We start from the raw sequence: 19,650 nt of genomic DNA on the forward strand, positions 1-19,650 counted from the left end.
GGAAAATACTTTGTTTTTTCTTGAATGATCTGCACACTCATTTGGATCCCTTGTTTTTAAATGATGCATAAAAACTGTTTTTCATTTGAGTTTGGTAATAAGCGTGGCATTTACAAAGCAAAGGCATTTGAATAAATAAAACACATTAAAAGAATATGGGAGCACTATTGCACTGAAAGTTTGAAAAACTACAAGCATGCATTTAAATCATATCAATAATTTAACTAAGCCTGAAAAGCTCCTGATGATGGATTGGACCCCCAGTTCTCCTGTGAATTCATTTGCAGCGACTCAGTTTCACAGAGACTGTTATTCACAGAGATTTACCATTGGAGTAATCTATGTTAGTACTTTTCTCATATACATTCCCTTGTACTTAGATTGGTGTCATGTTACTTTTTCTCACATGGGCTTCATACACAGCTTTGACAGAAACCATTCCCATTCAAGTACCACCTGCAAACCTTTGTTGAGAAGAGTTTAGTATAATGCAACAAGATTATGTATGCTCTGAAATGTACAGTGTGCTTTCTATACACCTACTGCACTTTGTAATTACTTATTTAGACTTTCTTTGAACCTGGCCTGATCCCTAACAAAATTACACCTCCCTTTCTCTTTTCTGAATATGAATTTGAAATAACCAAAATTGCTGTTGCTATGCTTTAGGTAGCCCACATAGATGACAGACATAAAGTTTTCTGTGCAGTAGTTACAGTGCTGGCGTGCCAGTGTATATACCCGCCGTACCTGTCCCACAGTGCCTGCTCTCACCTCTTTGGTCATCAGTTTGAGTGCTACTGTCCTGTCCTCAGATGACCACCCCTCAGACCCACCCTTTACATTCTTCAGAAATTTTGAAAGTCCTTGTCCTGTTTGCTTGGTGATGTGCGGAGTACCCTCAGTGCATCTGTCCAGAGGACCATGCGTGCTCTGCGCTTCTGGTGATTCCTTTGGAGCAAGGCTGAGGTGTTGGACCTGACTTCATCAGCATTAGGGGAGAGGAAGTCTGTCCTGCTGTGCTCCAGCAGTAGGAATTATAATACTTATGAGCAGATGTTATATCTGATGAATATCTGAGAGGGGCCATGACCAAGATGCACTGCATTGCAGGGTCAAAGTGCAGGAGCTGCAACATGCCTACAACACATAAGCAGAGCCCTGTAAATCCACAGATATCCACTTTATATCTGCGGGTATATGCATCCACGGAAGTGGATGTAGACAAAAATTTTGTATCTAGAACACTGCAAATTTATGGCTATCTGCTTTATATCCACAAGTATCTGTATCCATGGATGCCAATGAAAATATTAGCGGTCCATTTTGTGGATAGAGATGGGGATGTGGATACAAATTTTGTATCTGTGCAGGGCTCTACACAGTTCTTTTTCCATTGCTCAAAGACAGAGCACAGGTGTGAATTGCAAATGAAAGGATTAAACAGGTATGCAAACCCTGCCTCTAATTCAGCAAAAGTCCTTGCACATGCTCACTGTGATGCATTGTTTATATATCTCCTGTTGAGACCCAGCCTCTCTTTACAAAGCCATGCCATCTGATAGGAGCAGTACATTTAATCATTTAAATGCAGACACTATCACCTCCAACACAATTAAAGATTTGTGAAGGCAATTAGACTCATCATCTCCATTGTTATTTATTGGCACAGTTTCATCTACACTGCTTAATGAGGAAGCTACACCATGTGCCACTAAGCAAGTATGGATATCCCAGGCAAAAACTGTAATTAATTATTATACATTAGTCTACTGTCAAATCACACTAAATTTCTTTGATGAAATGCAGAATCACTTCTAGCACATTAGTAGGATTTTCACACAATCCTCTTTCATGCAAGATGCTAATCTCTATAGGCCTGGCCCACGAAAGCTCATCACCTAATACGTATAATAGTGATAGAAATGTAGCCATGTTAGTCTGGTATAGCTGAAACAAAAAACAGGACTATGTAGCGCTTTAAACCATCACCTAATAAACCATCTTGTTAGTCTTTAAAGTGCTACATAGTTCTGTCTTTTGTTTCTCTTTCCCTCTGAAAGCTTTTCTAACTGGTCACCAGCAGATTACCACTGACAAGCTTAGGGTTCATTCCCTCCTTGACTCTAGTTTCTGCACTGCTAGTGGGTAATACAGTTAAATGTATGGGGAACCTTAGGCCTGGAGGCTGGATGCCAGTGTTGTCTTCAAGTCGTTATTGTCAAGTCCAAGTCAAGTCTCAAGTCATTACAGGTCGAGTACCTAAAGTCACTTTCGAGTCAAGTCCCAAGTCGAGTCCCAAGGCTTAATTTAAAAATGTCAAGTCACTTTTGTACAAGCCATCAATATCGATAAATAACAATAATCACTATGGCTACGTCTAGACTGGCATGATTTTCTGCAAATGCTTTTAACAGAAAACTTTTCCGTTAAAAGCATTTGCGGAAAAGAGCATCTAGATTGGCACGGATGTTTTTCCACAACAGCACTTTTTGCGGAAAAGCGTCCGTGTCAATCTAGACGCACTTTTGTGCAAAAAAGCCCTGATCGCCATTTTCATGATCAGGGCTTTTTTGCACAAAACAAATCTAAGCTGTCTACACTGGCCCTTTTGTGCAAAAGGACTTTTGCCCAAACGGGAGCAGCATAGTATTTCCGCAAGAAGCACTGATTTCAGACAGTAGGAAGTCAGTGTTCTTGCGGAAATTCAAGTGGCCAGTGTAGACCGCTGGCAAGTTTTTCCGCAAAAGCAGTTGCTTTTGCGGAAAAACTTGCCAGTCTAGACACAGCCTATCTGTTTTCATTTATTAACACAAATCCGAATCATACTTGCCGTACTTGCTAACTACTAGTAGTCTTGTTTAGTTTTTGACTACTCATCTAAAAGGTAACAAACTACACACTTTATGTATTTATACAAACATATTCATAGCAGCCTTGAGCTACAGCTATGTAAAACTAGGTGGAAAAAATGAAATTAGAAATAAAAAAAGTCTTCATTCATTAACAAAGTTAGTATTCAGTATTACATTTGAAAAATATTATCTTTTCCACCACATTATCACCCAGTCTGGCACGATGTGGGCACATTACAATCCCTTCTTGGCTAAACACCCTTTCAACCAGTGCACTACTGGCAGGAAACATAAACACACTCATAGCAGCCTTGTGCAACAATAGAAGGCTTTCTCCATGACTTTTCCAGAAAGACTTCACATCAATTCCATCATCTGTTGGGGGTATCTTAGCTAGCTCTTGATAAAGCTGCAGCTCATCATCAAAATTTCCTAGCTGTGGTGTGGTGTGGTGGTTAGCTGGCCTTCGATAAATGTAAACACGAGGATGCATGTTTTGATTTTTTAACTAGTGGGTCATCAGCATCAGAGTTTGAGACATTGTCACGGCCAGTACAGCTAGAGGCAGACAAATTGTGAAGATTTGAACAAAACCGCTGAAGGGTTGTGAAACAATGTCTGCTTTCACAGCATTAGTTTTAGCATAATCAGAACTAATTTTTTCCAGCCACCAGAAGCAAAAATTAGGGTCTAACACGGCTGCCAGAAAGTACACGAAATAACTGAAAGCCAATAGTGATTTTTCTGTGTCATCCAAGGATTTGGTAATGGTATCAAATCAGCATTAATGCAAATGCCAATGAAATAAGTTTCAGTACTGCTTCTTAAAGCTGTAACCATGTTCCTCAAGTATGTTGGAATAAATTCCAAAAGGTGGGGGTATAGTCCAATTATTGATGGCATCACTGCTGAAATCGTAATATGCTGTTCACTTTGCACTTTATCTGTGGCATCCAGAAATGGCTGGAGCAGCAACGCTAGTTCTCTTAGTTGGGAATAATCCCTCTGGCTGGGTTTTAAATTATATTGGTTTTGTTCTTCAAGCATATGTTTCAGCTTTTCTTCATCCAGGGACAAAAAAGCATTTATTTGTCTGAGAGTACTGTTCCACCTGGTGGCATTGGTTTGGGGAATACTAGCTTGAAGACCAAACCTTCTTTCAAAGGCTTCCTTGAATAGGGTACTTGTGTGAAGAAGGCTGCAGATTTTTGACACTTTTGCCTGGGCACCATATAACTTCGCCTGCTTGAGACCATCCCCAACAGTGAGTTGCAGAGGAGGTCCGCTTGAGTTTACATGATGGATGACTGATGTAATGACTTCTGGGTTTAAGTCTTCCCATAATTCTTCATTTTCCAAAGTGTTATCTTGCATATCAATTTGCTGCTCTGATTCATGGTTGTTAAATGCTATGGTGAATGCTTTACGCATGTTCGCAGCATTGTCTGTTATAACATATCTAATTTTATCCTTGATTTTATAAGAATCACATATGTTCTCAAACACTTCTGCAATGTTCTCACCAGTATGCTGGCCAAGGAACTTTTCACACGACAACAATTTTGTCACGAGTGCGTACCTTATTATCATGTGGGCTGTTACTCTTAAAAAGCCTCTCATTCTTCTATTTAACCAGATGTTGAGCGTCAATGCAATTGTGTCTGCCTCGGTAAGAAGTGCCAACACATCAGCTTTCATATTATGGTACAAATTGTCCAATTCTGTCATAACCAAAGACCAACTTATTTCTTGTGACTGGGGATCCAACACATGACAAAATTGCCTGAACTGCGGTTTTTCTGCTATTGAAAGTAGTAGTGAGCAACCGATTATCAGTTCCCTAACCAAAGAACTGACTATTCTTCTTTGTTTGGGATGATTTATTCCATAAACACCTTGATCATCATGTTTTATAATGAAATCTGATATTTTACACCGAGAGGCGGGATCGATGGTGGTTTGTCACAGATAGTTTTTGTACTCACTGTGCTTTCCCAGATGGATTTTTATATGGCGCAAAAAATTGGAAGTTGTTGCAATGCCATTGTGGGGAAAATCAAATAACTCCAATTGTGTCTAAAGGGGGGACTGTGCAGAAATCATAACTTTCTAAAAGAAAACTGCTGTAAGGGTTAAAAAGTTTTCCAGACCTCTCTCCCTGTAACAGAGAGAAATCAAATTAGCTCTAATCAAAGACCCTTACAAATGACTATCTCAAATTCATGGATACTCCTAGTCTGTCACAATTTGTCATGTAAACCCTTATCTTTGTCACAGTTTGCCTTGTAGACTCCTCCACTCAAGTTCTCATGTGGCTTTGTGTACTGTAAAAACTTACTTCTAGCACTCCTGGGGTGAACAGAAGTCTCAGAGTACTTCTGCTGAGACTTTGATATGTTAAAGAAGAACAATCCACAACTGAGCTGTCTAAGCATTCTGTATAAAGGATACCTGAATCTGTCTGTCAGGGCTGCTGCTTCACTCTTGGAAGTGACAGCCTGCATGCATGCATCATAAAGTTTTCTCTTCTAAGTTTCTTTCCTGCCTCACTGATTTGACCTCCGGCCTCGGACCCTTCTGGGGGCTCTGTACCCCAGAGGAGCGAGATTTCCCCTTCAATTTGGTGTCAGAAGTGGGATGGCTTGGAACTCCAGTTGGAAAGGCTGATGACGGGGAATGGGAACGGACTACAGCGCGCATCTGGAGGGTAAGGGATCCATTTAAAATCCCCCGGTCCGCCTCCCTGTTCTCGTCACCAGCTGGACCGGCTGGCGGTAAGAGTCATCTTTTACTTAAAATTTTTTTTGGTTAAGAGGCTTGAGGGAAATTTAAAACGAAAACACTGGGTATAGCCAAATAGGGGTTGGATTTTGTTGTTGTTGTTGTTGTTGCTGACTGATTGGTGGTGAGTCCAAGCACATGGTTTTGAGTGAGTGAAGTCCGGAGGGGGACCGCAGCCGCACCAGTGCTGTCAGTGTCACTGCACAGCTGCTGAAAGCAAGGGCGGTTTCCCCCGGCACATAAGGATTGTGAGTGAAGCTGACAGTTTGTGTGGACTCCCACGCTATCCTTGGAGAGGGTAGTGTTGCTGGACGCCTGTACTATCCTTGGAGAGGGTAGTACTGTTGGGCTCCTGCGCTGTCCTTGGACAAGACAGTGCTAACATGGATAAGATTGCTCCCTCAAGTCTGTCTCCGACTGAGGGGAAAGGTTTCTCACAGACTGGGACTCCCTTGTCTCAGATGATCAGTCAGCTAGGTATTGCCTGCAGGTTTGAAACTAAGGAGACTTAAGGAATTATTGAGCATTTGGAATGGCTATACTCAGGGGAATTCCCAGAATAAATGGCAACTAGAACTTTGACTTACAAAAGCTTGCTTATCTTAGAGTTTTCCTCGAGGAAAAACATCCTAACCAGATGGAATATTGGTGCCTCTGGGAGGATGTGGCAGTAAAAAAAAATATAATCAGAGCATTATGGCTAGCAAAAAAGATTCTATTGAAAAGCTGCAGCAAGAATTGGCTACTCTAAAGAAACAGCTTGATTCCCCAGATGTGCCATCTGCACCCCCACCCCGCTTTGGACCCTTGTCAGCTGAACATTCTTTCCTGTTATCTCCCTTTTCTCTTGTAAACCTTATGGGACCTGACTTGTTGTGTAAATTGGGTGCAAACCTTCTCTGTAGAGAGGAAGGGATATTTGTTGACCTTCCCCCCCTATCAGGCTCCAAATTTGATGGCATTACTACTCTCAGAGGAATCTGATGAGACCTCAGGACATACACCCCTCCTGGACCTCTCAGATGTCCCAGAGACATTGTGGGCAGCCCATGTGAATGAAGTGGGGTTGCTAGCCTCTGCAACACCAGTGCAAATAACATACAGACACAACAAGCCTTTCCCAAGGGTAGCCCTGTATCTATTGGCTAGGGAGGCACAAGAGGGCATTAAGCCTGTAATCTCTCCCTCCTTAAACAAGGGATACTTGTTTATACAACTTCACCATGTAATACACCTATACTACCTGTGAAAAAGCAAATCTATAGATTTGAAGAAAACCTAAGAGCCATTAATAAGTTTGTAATCCCTAGATTTCCAGTAGTACCTAACCTGGTTTTCTGTAATAGATTTATGTTCTGCCTTCTTTTCTATTCCAGTGCATAAGAATTCCCAATTTCTCTTTGCCTTTTCCTTTCAGGGTCATCAATTAACCTGGACATGTTTTTGTAAAGTTATTGTAAAAGCCCTACTCTGTTTTCTCAGTTTTTAAAAAGCTGACCTTAATTCTCTCTCTCTTCCCTGCAGTTCTGTGTTAGTTCAGTATGTTGATGATGTGCTAATTGCTAGTAAAACTAAGAAGATGTAAAACTAATACCTCATATGTGTTAAAGTGTCTTGCTAAAAAGGCTCACAAGGCTTCCAAAGCCAAATTGCAGTTTGTAAAACAAAGAGTTCAGTACTTAAGGACATTTACTTTTAGGAGATGGCCGCCAGTTAACACCTGAGCGAATCTCAAGTTTTTTTCATTCCTCACCCTTTCACCAAAGTCAGGTTTACAAATTTCTGGGTACTGCAGGATATTGCAGACAATGGATTCCTAACTTTTCTGGACTCATCAGGCCCCTTACTATTCTACTCTTAATCTTAGCTCCTGACCCAGTGACCTGGTCCCCAGAATGTGAATCTGCTTTCCTTTCCCTTAAAACTCTTCTCTCACAGCCACCTGTTCTGGGCTTACCTAAATATAGCAAGCCTTTTACTCTGTTTTGTCATGAACAGGATGGAATTGCAGCTGGAGCTCTCTGTCAACCCCTTGGACACACACCTCGTCCAGTAGCTTATTTTTCTGCAACACTGGACTCAGTAGCCCGTGGGTTCCCACTTTGTCTGAAGGCTGTTGCAGCTACTGCTGAATTACTTTAAAAAGGCCCAACCTGTCACATTAGGCCACAGCATTATCTTACAGGTCCCTCATGCTGTCTCTGCTCTCTTACAGTGATACCGTACCCAGCACCTATCTGTTCAGAGACAAACCCTGTATGAGAATGTTATCCTCTCTTCCCCAAATGTGGTAATTCAAAGATGTAATGTACTTAACCCAGCTACTTTTCTCCTTTACCCTCTAATGGTAAAGCACATACCCATAACTGTGAAGAATTACTTGAACACTGTGTAAAACCTCCCCAAAGATTTGTCTGCTCAACTGCTGGAAAATGCAGTTCTTGTATTGTATACTGATAGCTCATGTAAAAGAAATGCAGTTGGTAAACTAAAGGCTGGATATGCAGTGGTCTCAGATAATAATGTTTTAAAGGTTTTTTTTTCTCTTCCAGAAATCAAATCAGCTCAGTCTGCTGAGCTCATCGCTTTAATTCGTGCTTGCCTTTTAGCTTCCGGACAGTCTGCTGCCATTTATACTAATTCAAAGTATGCTTTCTCTGTCTGTCATGCCACAGGACAAATTTGGAAACAACGAGGTTTCCTTACCCCTTCTGGCTCTGCTATCTCTCATGGTCCCCTTATCTCCCAACTCCTTGATGCTATTCAGCTACCCACATCCCTCTCTATTACCCATTGCCCGGCCCGCACAGGTGCCACTGATCCTGTTTCTCTGGGTAATGGGAGTGCTGATGCAACCGCCAGACATGCAGCAGCACATGGACCTCTGACTCCCTTTCAGATTCTGGTCTCTCTTTCCCTCCCTGTTTCTTTGCAGGACCTGATAGAACTACAGCAAGCTGCTCAACCTGCAGAGAAAAACCTTTGGGAGAAAGCAGGCTGCTCCTTATCCCCAGCTGGGATAATGGTTGCACCTGATGGCTGCCCAGTCGCCCCAAAAATCTCTCACACGGCAGCTTGCTCAGGTGTCTCATCAAATGACACACATGAGCAAAAGGGGGGTGGCCTCACAAATCCCAAAACAATGGTACGCCCCAGGCGTGCACCTAGAAGCTCTCAAGAATATCTAATTCATGTGTGATTTGTAAGCAGTTTAATGTTGCAGGAGGCCCACAGGCTAGCAGCCACACAGAAAGAAGACACCTAGACATAAAATGACGGTTAGGAGAGCTTGCACCTGCAGGTAAAGGAAGCCCTCCCAGTACCTACTGATGTACCGTGCCACAACATCCAACCAGGCGACTACGTGTTCGTGAAGGACTTTCGCAGAAAGAATTCCCTGACAGCCCGGTGGGAAGGACTGTTCCAATCGCTGCTCATCACCCACACAGCAGTAAAGGTGAAGGAGGGCCCCTCGTGGATCCACGCAAGTCATGTACGCCGAACTGCAGATCCAACAGAGCTGATTGACCCCGTCACCCAGGACCCCTCCCTGGAGGAATCACCTGAGGACGAGGTTCAGCGGACCGAGGCGGCAGACTCTCAAACCAGACTGTTACCAAACCGGCCTCCACCAGGAGCTTCGAGGTACAACCTGAGAGGTAGGACTGTACCAGCAAAGACCTACAGGTGAGCCTGGAGCCCTGTAGCTCTCACAAAGGGAAATCCATTCCAGTATTGAGTGAACTAAGAGACTACGAAATCTCGAAGAGTGCCTGCAGAGGCAAGCCAAACAATACTAACTGATTAAGTTTAGTTAAAAGACTGCTTTGCTAGTTGCTAGATAATTACTATATTATTATTATCCTTTCTACTTTAGAAATTTAAGATACTATAATAGGATAAGGATTGTTTTCCTTCTTTTAGTAGTCAGAATAGCCTTAGTATATAACTTCCCACCCTTATTGGGAAGCCCTGCAGAAGGTTGTGTCCCTCACCAATGCAAGTGACTGTTGGATATGTGAACAGCTTATAGAAGGCTCTGAAGGCCTTTTACCATTACAGTTTATCCCAACTCCTGCCTCCCTGTGGACCAGACCCCTAAAATTCAGATTTACTGGTAGTCAGTACTCTACAGGAGAGCGGGAGTGGGTAGATGCCCAGAATGATAACACTGTGCCAGAAGTACATAGTCATGGGGGGAAACAGGCAGATTTGGCATAAAAATCTGATTGCCTCAGAGATTCCCCTTACTCAAGCATTACATCCATCAGGGAATGCTTCCCTTATGTTTCCCTTATGTTTTAAAAGCAATATTGGCACTGGTAAAGATCTGGGGGTGAATGGGCAGTGGATCATTTACCCAACTGATAAAGAAAACCTCCCTCTAAGATAAGACTTCATCCCAGCAAAAGAAGAATACCTAAGAATGTCTAGAATAACTTTGAGTAATACTCCAATAGGAGTATTAAAGGGGGGAATTGTGGGGAAAATCAAATAACTCCAATTGTGTCTAAAGGGGGGACTGTGCAGAAATCATAACTTTCTAAAAGAAAACTGCTGTAAGGGTTAAAAAGTTTTCCAGACCTCTCTCCCTGTAACAGAGAGAAATCAAATTAGCTCTAATCAAAGACCCTTACAAATGACTATCTCAAATTCATGGATACTCCTAGTCTGTCACAATTTGTCATGTAAACCCTTATCTTTGTCACAGTTTGCCTTGTAGACTCCTCCACTCAAGTTCTCATGTGGCTTTGTGTACTGTAAAAACTTACTTCTAGCACTCCTGGGGTGAACAGAAGTCTCAGAGTACTTCTGCTGAGACTTTGATATGTTAAAGAAGAACAATCCACAACTGAGCTGTCTAAGCATTCTGTATAAAGGATACCTGAATCTGTCTGTCAGGGCTGCTGCTTCACTCTTGGAAGTGACAGCCTGCATGCATGCATCATAAAGTTTTCTCTTCTAAGTTTCTTTCCTGCCTCACTGATTTGACCTCCGGCCTCGGACCCTTCTGGGGGCTCTGTACCCCAGAGGAGCGAGATTTCCCCTTCACCATCAGTGATTACAATCCCACAGAATTTGCACTTTGCTGATCATGTTTTCTCTGGTTTTGGTCAAATCAATTAATCCAGAGTTTATGACAGTTTGAGTTTTCTTGATCATTCTTCACAGATGGATATTAACTTTTTGATTATTTTAATATTGTTATTTTCTTTTTTTCTTTTTGTTCACTTTGAAATTTAAAAAATAACATATTAATGTAAAATTTCATAAATAGACACACACATACAATCAAAAAGATTTTTGCAAATCCCAAACCAATAGACTATTTTCGCATTGTTGTTGTCGTATCTCTATGTTAAAACCGGAAATTGCACCTAGATGCGTTCAGAACAACAAAAGAACAATGGAACACATTCACTATGTATTGCATCGTTTCTAAAGAAAAGTAACCCGCAACAATGTAGCATATTGTTGACAAGTAAACACAATATTTTTATCAATTTATTTTTTACAAATCTGAAATCTCACCTCTTCATGCATATAACAATTGTTTACTTGACTGAAGTGCTTAGGGTTGCCAGGTGTCCGGTGTTCTACCGGACAGTTTGGTATTTTCTGATTTTTCCAGCTGTGCACCGGATGGAAGCCTGGCATGGGCGGGGGAGAGCGGCTGGAAGGTGGGGCCACAATTGGCGCTAGGAGCCTGTGATTGCACAGAAGCCTGGCAGGGGTGGGGGGAGTGGCTGGGACTCCCAACCACTCCCCCCGTCCCCACCAGGCTTCCTTTGCACCCAGAGCAGCAATTGTGGCCCTGCCTCTCAGCTGGGATTCCCAGGCTGGGAGGCAGGGCCACAATCACCACTCTGGGCACATCAGAACAGCGGCATTTTTGGACAATTTTTTCACCAAGTCAATTTAACGAAATTAGCAAGTCTCAAGTCGAGTCTCAAGTCACAAACAATGAACCCGAGTCGAGTCTCAAGTTGAGTCATCTAGGTGACTTAAGTCGGACTAGAGTTCAAGTCGTGGGACTCAAGTCGACAACTCTGCTGGATGCAGGCCCCGGCTTGCCGAGGCTCGGTTCTTTCCCCCATCATTGGGGAGCCTGCGCTGGTGCTCCATTCCTCCCAGCATCTCACTGCGAAGGTGAAGCACACAAAAGCTACCTAGGCCCCCCCAAGTCTCTGGTGTCTGAGGGGAATGTGGGGGGTGTCATTCTTCTTCTCAGTCAGGGGGCCACATCAGAGACGGTTTGTGTTGGGGTGTTTTTTGGGGTTGTTTGTTTCTCACTTATGTGTGGCCACTAACTGATTTTTCTGTGGGGCAATGGCCTCCAACCCCCAAAAAAGGTCCCCCATCCCTGCAGTTAAAACACCATGATGCTTCCCTGGTGCCCTGGCCATAATATTAACCTGATTAAGCAAAGTTGTCATAGCCTTACCCACCAACAGATAAGATCGACACAGAATTTTCCAATTCCTGGGACTTAATCATGATATTAACTGGATGCAATCTGGTTATAATGTCATTACCCCTAATAGACACCATTTTAGGAACACTTCCTTCCCACACTTCAGTTAAGTCAGGAACTAACTCCGGGAGAGCTGACAAATCCTCAACTAGCTTATGCTGAGAGGCTCCTTCTGTCTGCTCCATGGGGCTGGACATATACTTGTTGTCAGTAGGCATGCTGCTGTTTTCAACAGACACACAACTGGAGAAATTCCCCATAGGCAATTCATTGCCTTAATAGACACAGGTTTAGGAGCACTTCCTTCCTGGTCACATCTCTCCTTACAGGTAGCAGATAAGGCATAGGGAATACGTTCATATTCCCTCTGTGACTGGGTTGTTATATTATCTTGACTGAACATAACTTTAGTATCATCCCCAATTAAAGAATCTGCCAGTAACAACTTCCTCTATCAACTATTCCATTCTAGGTAGATTCTGAATAAAGGCACATTCTTGGTACGCTTAGAGTACAATATTGACACTCATCTGGAAAATAATTTTCCTCTGTGACAAGACTTGCTTTAACTAGAGTGATGCTAGAAGCAGTACCTTGCCCTGAACCACTTCTGGTGTTGAGTTTAACACTCTTTAAGAATTCCTAATGATATTATTACACCCAAGTACATCATAAAGTACATCTTTCCTTTTTCTACTTGGGAATACAGAGTGGCTAAACCATTCTGAAGTTTGGAGTGAGGATTTTACATAGCCCATGTATTTTGAACAGGATATTTACAGCAGCTTGTGAACTGTGGACATGAGAACTGGAATATTCCAGTAGCACACCTGCTCCAGATATAGAGGTATTATAACCTCTTTACTCCTACTTGACATTCCCTTGTTTAGGTATCCAAGAATCACATTAACTTTTTTACCACAGCATCTCACTGAGTGCTTATGTTCAGCTGATTATTGATCAAGACTACCAGTCCCTTTTCAGAGTCACTGTTCTTTCTTTGCATCACCAAGGGAGTTCCAAGCAGTTACAGTTCTTCCATCCCATTGAAGGCAAAGGTGGTTGCAAAATAGTCACTAAATAGTGATACTAATGCCGTGTTAACACTAGACTTGATCCTCTGCTGCCATCACTGAATTTCCATCTCCAGTAGCAATGGCAAGAGCCGTAGTAGGCCAGGGCTCTGGTGGTCATTGGTGATTTAACCACCCTCTTTTCTAGAGCTGCATTGAGCATTTTTAGGAGACACAGTTATTGGCACTTTGTACTACAAGTTTCATTGTTGTTACTGCACCAATGACAGGAACAGTGGGAAATTTCAGGAGGAAAGAGTCTAGGGTGGACACAGCTTGAGGGCATAATTTGCCTGTAAAAACTGACATTTTTACAAAAGCTGTGTTCTGTCATGGTGAACATGAAGGAAAGAACCAACCTGACTCTCAGATTCTAGATTGACTTTGCAGGGCTGGCAGTTGAAGGTTGGGGGACAGACATCCTTTTCACTTGAAAACTGAGAATATTTTATATGGAAATTACTGAGCCAATAAACACAAGTCACAAGGATTTTACACTTTTACAGAGCAAATTGTCAGAACCAAACTGAATGTTAACTTGGAATGTTCAAGCTTTTGTAGATTTAAATCAGGATCAAGATCTAAATTCCAGATCATTTAAATCTAGGGCCATTTGTGCTCAGTGTAACTCAGATTATGGCACTGAGTGCCATGTATGTTTCATGCAGTATTTTAAACCTGGATTGGGCTACTTCCCTTTTGGGGGGGGGGGAGGGGTGACACGGGCAGAGGAGAGAGGTTTGGTGCTTCTTTTGTTTTTCAATTTCTCTTGTAATCTCAAAATTTAAAATGATTTCAATTAAGAAGAATATGACAGACTCATCAATCCATTTTTATGATGCAATTTTAATTTTTTTAATAAGAAGAACAATGCTAAAGTTTAAAGTAAATTTGTTTCCTTGGTCAAAGAGAATGAGCACACAAAGATAGAAACTGGCAAACATTGCAGAAATGATAGACAGATTTAACAAAACATTGCATGAAATCAGCATTGTAATAAACTCTTGGTTCCTTATTTTATTAAAAAATAAAATGTCGTGGCAGTAGTGTTCTGAACACTTACAAATAATACTATTAAAAACAAAAAATCCACTTTGTCAGATGCATCAGTGGCTTTTTGCTTATGAAAGCTTATGCCCCAAGGGTATGTCTACACTTGCACCCTAGTTCAAACTAGGGATGCAAATGCAGGCATTCGAAATAGTCAATGAAGTGGGGATTTAAATATCCCGTGCTTCGTTAGCATGATCTCGCCGGCGCACTAATTCGAATCACAGCTGATTCGAATCAGGAAGTGCACACCGGGATGTGTTAGTTCGAACCAAACCCCTTAGTTTGAACTAATGTTACTCTTCAAAAAATGAGGAGTAACGTTAGTTCGAACCAAAGGGTTTGGTTCGAACTAATGCGTCCTAGCGCGCATTTCCTGGTTCGAATCAGCTGTGATTCGAACTAGCGCGCCGGCGAGATCATGCTAATGAAGCGCGGGATATTTAAATCCCTGCTTCATTGACTGTTTCGAATGCCTGCATTTGCATCCCTAGTTCGAACTAGGGTGCAAGTGTAGACATACCCCAAAAAATCTGTTAAGGTACATCTAGACTGTGGAGTTATTTTGGGATACTAGAGGTATCCCAAAATAGCTATTCCATGTCTTTTACACACGCCTGTTATTTTGAAATAGATTTTGAAAGAACAGGCATGCTATTCCAGCATCCCTATAATCCTCGTTCCACAAGAGTTAAGGGATGTCTTGAAATAGCACGTTATTTTGAAATTTGGTTCTGAGTAGACAATGTCAAATTTCAAAATATGCTTTTTCAAAATACATTTTAACGCACAAATTGCATAGCACATGCCAAGATAAAGGTGCTGTCTAGATGCACTCTTATTCTTTAAGGTGCCATTGGACTTCTTGTTATTTCTGCGGATACAGAATAACACTAATACAAATAATACCGTTCATAGGCTTCAGTTAAACCCAGGAAACTTTATTTGTGCAGTATTAGTTCATTGGATAGAACAAGTTATTTGACAAGTAAAAGTAACTTTTGAAAAACAGTTGAAGGAGGCGCCGCATTTAATTAACTAACTCAATGAGCAAACTCCAGGATTGCTACGTCTTTGTTCCCATAAGTGATACAGCACTTGTGGCAGTGTGATTGGTTATACATAATGCATTTGAATGATGTCTTTTCACATGCAAGATTGTCATGCTGGTTTTTTCTAAAATAAAATATTCTGTACTCAAATGCCAAAAATGTAGGCACAATGTGTTTTGATGCAGATGGCTTCAATGCCACATCAGTTTATGATAAATAGCAGAGAGGGCTATTAACATGCTTTTCAGAGCTCAAATTAAATACTACTGGCTGTAACCAATGGCACTAGAACATGCAGCTCACTAGTCTTGGGAGCTTTTCAATAGTTCATAGCTGCTAATTGTGCAAAATATGATAACTCATTAAAAGTCTATTTGAAATTCTGCAACATAGCGGCTTTCACTGTACTGCAAGAGTGGCACATTATTTTAGATTAGTTCCACTTCAGATTGAAGGAGAAAAAAGATTTTGATGCCCCCTCTATTTTTTAAATGACATTCATCTTTTGCGGTTTGCTGTTGTGTAAAGCTCTGAGGAAATTTTAAGTTTAATTAACCTTTTCTATGGCACATTTCTGCCAAGGGGCCTGATTCTGGCTGTGCTCAGTCAAAAACTCATGCTCACTATAGATGCCACAGTGATAAAACATGGCATAAAAACATGGTTAGAGAAGAGAGATTAGATAGAAAGGATCATGACTTTGATTTTAGTAAGCATTTTGGATAATTTGGGAGATCCTGCCTGGCATTTTTAATTGGTACCATTTAGAGGAGGCTATAAAAAGCCTGGCTGAGAGATGAGCAAGTAACAATTTCAGTCTCTACACTGAGGCATATTGGGACTGCTTCCTTCCTGCCCCTCATGGGGTCAGATTTTCAAAATTGAAGCATCACCAGCAGTTTAGATACCTATTTTTAAAAATTAGACATATTATTTCAGCACTTATGATCCCCAGTTATGGACCAGGAGCCCATTGTGTGAGATGCTGTTCAAATGCCATGAAAAGATGGTCCTTGTATGAAAAAAGATGGTCTAAGTAATCTTTTATAGGTAATCATTATACAGTAGATAACACATAATAATCCATTTGCCTGCTGTAGTGATGGCCATTAAGTTTTTTTAAGGCTATAAGAATATCAGAATAGGATATCATCCCAATTAACATTTTACAAATGTCAGGAAAGACTTTCTAATGGAAGTCCTGTAAATTGTGCAAGTGGTTGCTCCGGGCATCTAGCACAAGAAGAAAACTGAGCACTTGCCTTGACGGCATCATTCACTGAGGGTTTTACTCTTTGGCAGGTCTTGGCATTTTATCAAAAGGGAGTTATTAGTGGAACATCACCCACAGTCACAGTGCTTGTCAAATACAAGAACCTAGCTTTAAAAAGAATGATGATAGCATAATTTCTGTCAAATGTTGATTGTTAGGGGCTAGATTGTGCCATTTAGGCAGAACTCAAGTAAAAGATGGCACAAAATTGTACCACTCTAGTAGGGGCACCAGGAACCATTATGTTTCTGAACTATTTAAGGCTTCCAAGTACAATGATGAAGCACAACTTACTACCTACCCTCCACCCCATCCCTGTGTTCCCAGACTGGAATTCAGTCTAGCCCTTATATAGGCAATGCTACCGGGGGATGGTCCCATGCCTACACTCTGCATGGGCTAAAGTCCAGGCATAATCTGTCTTTTAAAGAGGAAATGGATTTTTTTTCACCTTGAACAGTAGTGCAAGTTACCTAATGGGTGATGCTGCACAAATGTGCAGTGGGAAAGCCTGTCCTCTGGTTCTTTGGGTACACATTAGTTCTTCCTTAAACGGCATTAAATTTTCATCCTTATTTCTAATGATCCAGTTTCACATTGTTCAAACCAAGTTTTCTACTTCTTCAGAACCTCTATTTTGAGTATAATGCATTAAATGAAAGATATCTAAGGACATGGAAAAAGGTGCGAGTAACACAAGGCTATTAAAGAGTGATTGCTACTGTGTAGAAATGTTTTGTCAATGGGCTTAGAGTCTGTGCTCCTTTTTCATTCAGAGCTTCCGCTGCAGTCCAGGAGTGTTTATGTTATGGAAAAAGTAAAGGATACAAAGGAGTGAATGATTCGTCAAGTCTGGAGCTGATTGTAAGTCCATGAGTATTCTTCTATATTCTGCCCTTATGCTAGTCTGTCTGACAAGTTCAATGACAACTTGAGCTTTTTGAACACACAACTTACATGCAGATATGCTTAGAAGTCAAGTGCTGTATAGACCTGGTCCTGGCCTCTGTAGAGCAGATTTTCCTCTGGCCCCCTCCCTTGAATGTGGACGGTGGCAGCTGGAGGCAGGAAAATTAAGCTGTAGTAGAATGTTTCTAATTATTTTGTGCCATTTTCCAAGGCTTTTCATGCTTTTGCTTTTTCAGTGATGAAATGGTAACGTTTACATGGTACACATGGAAGGAGATGAATTGTCATGTATTTTCATTGCAGAGCCATTTTGGCACTAAAGCAAGACATTTTCACTGAACATATGAAAAACCAACAGCAAACAGAGCAAATATAAGCCATTCCTTACTTTGTACCTAAAAAGCACAGGCGTGGTTGATGTAAATTGGCATAGCTCATCATTCCTGCAGTTTTAGTACTTGTGCATTTCATTATGATTATGTTACATGTCTGTAACCAGAAGGCCACCTCACCTGGCCTAGAGAAAAGTTAATTGGTTCTTTGATATCCATTTTGGATTCAGTGAATAATTGTACAATTACATTACCTTAGCCAATTCTTCATTGCGCTGCTGAAGAATGAGTTCCTATGTTATCATAGATGTAAGGTAAAAAAATGTAAAACTTAAAGGCATCAATTTCAAGACTTCATCCTCTAATCCATAGCATGAGTGGGAGTTTTGCTTGCACAAAAATTCCAGATCAGGTCTTTATTTTTACCCTGATCATGCAGTATGCATGGAATTCAATAGGAGCATTTTAGCTATCACCAGGTATTGGACTGAGGATTTCTAGGACTGAACATATGGGACTCATCAGAAGGAGTTAAGGAACCAGACTTTATGGATAGCACTGTGATACTCTTCTTCTGTGGATCCAGAACAGAGGGGACATGTAACACACACCATCCTGTGGGTTTCAAGGGGAAGTCTGCGAGATCAAGTTCTTTGTTATTGCAACCTAGTCAACATGAAACATTCTTATTAATTACATTCATATTATTATTTTTTTACAATGAAATTAAAATAGCTCTTGCCCTACAGATTACATAAAGGGAAGTATTGTAAAATATTTACAAAAAGAGATTTAAAAAAAATTAAACCAACATTTCTGTTTTCTGGGCGTTGGTGAAGGACTAATTAACACAGGCTGAAAGGAAATCCATAATGCTTTCTACAGTTGATGATATTAACTGTCTCCATATATGCTTGATAGAGGTTGAGGCAGTCTTAGAATTTATTATTTAGACTTGGAATGTAGAATCCAGCCAGTGAAAATGGCCATTTATTATAGTGAACAGGAATTCTATGGAGGGAGGATTGTTTTTAAAATATGTAATAGAAGCTTAACTTAAGAAATTTTACAAAGAAAAAATTAAACTATATACAAGATCCACAAATACTTACAATCTTTTATGTACAGATAGAGATTTACAGTAGGCCCCCGACTTGCGACGCAATCAGTTCCTAGGGAAGCATCGCAAGTGGAGGGCGTCATAACTTGAGCCCTCATTTATGATAGGTAATATGCACCATCATAAATGCAGGCTGGGGACCTAAGTAGGGGGTTTTCGGCCCCTTCCACACTTACAAAAATGGTTGTAAGTGTGGGGATCAGAACTCCGGTGGTCACGCGTCGGGGGCCTCCTGTATTTATTTAACTGTTAGATCACCAGCCTGGAATAGTTATTTTAAAATCAGAATTGGAGCAAAAACTAATCATACTAAACCCAAATGTATTATTGAAAGAAGGAAGGGAGAGAGATCTGCTTCTGCCCCTAAGAATGGGCTACTCAGAATTAATCAGTTCAATTAGCACTTTTAGAGTGAAATCCTGGCCTCATTGAAATCAGTAACTCCAGAATTCCATCCTGAATATTTTATGAAAATGTTCTTTGAGGTGAAAGTCATCTCTGTAATTATCCCTGTGCAAAGAGCCGGCATATGACCAATTCACCACATAATCTCACTTAAACTCTTTGGAAAAAGTAAAAGGTCCATCCCTCTGTGCTAAAGTCAAACTGACTGAATGGACAGCACTTCAGCAATAGAGTCTCTTCAAAGGGGTGAATTTCACCTCTAAAGATTAGTTTTGGTGTAAGACTTATTCTGGAATTGCATTTTTAATATGTCTACAATACTAAT

Source organism: Pelodiscus sinensis, chromosome 1 (genome assembly GCF_049634645.1).
Source record: "Pelodiscus sinensis isolate JC-2024 chromosome 1, ASM4963464v1, whole genome shotgun sequence".
Taxonomy (NCBI): domain Eukaryota; kingdom Metazoa; phylum Chordata; order Testudines; family Trionychidae; genus Pelodiscus; species Pelodiscus sinensis.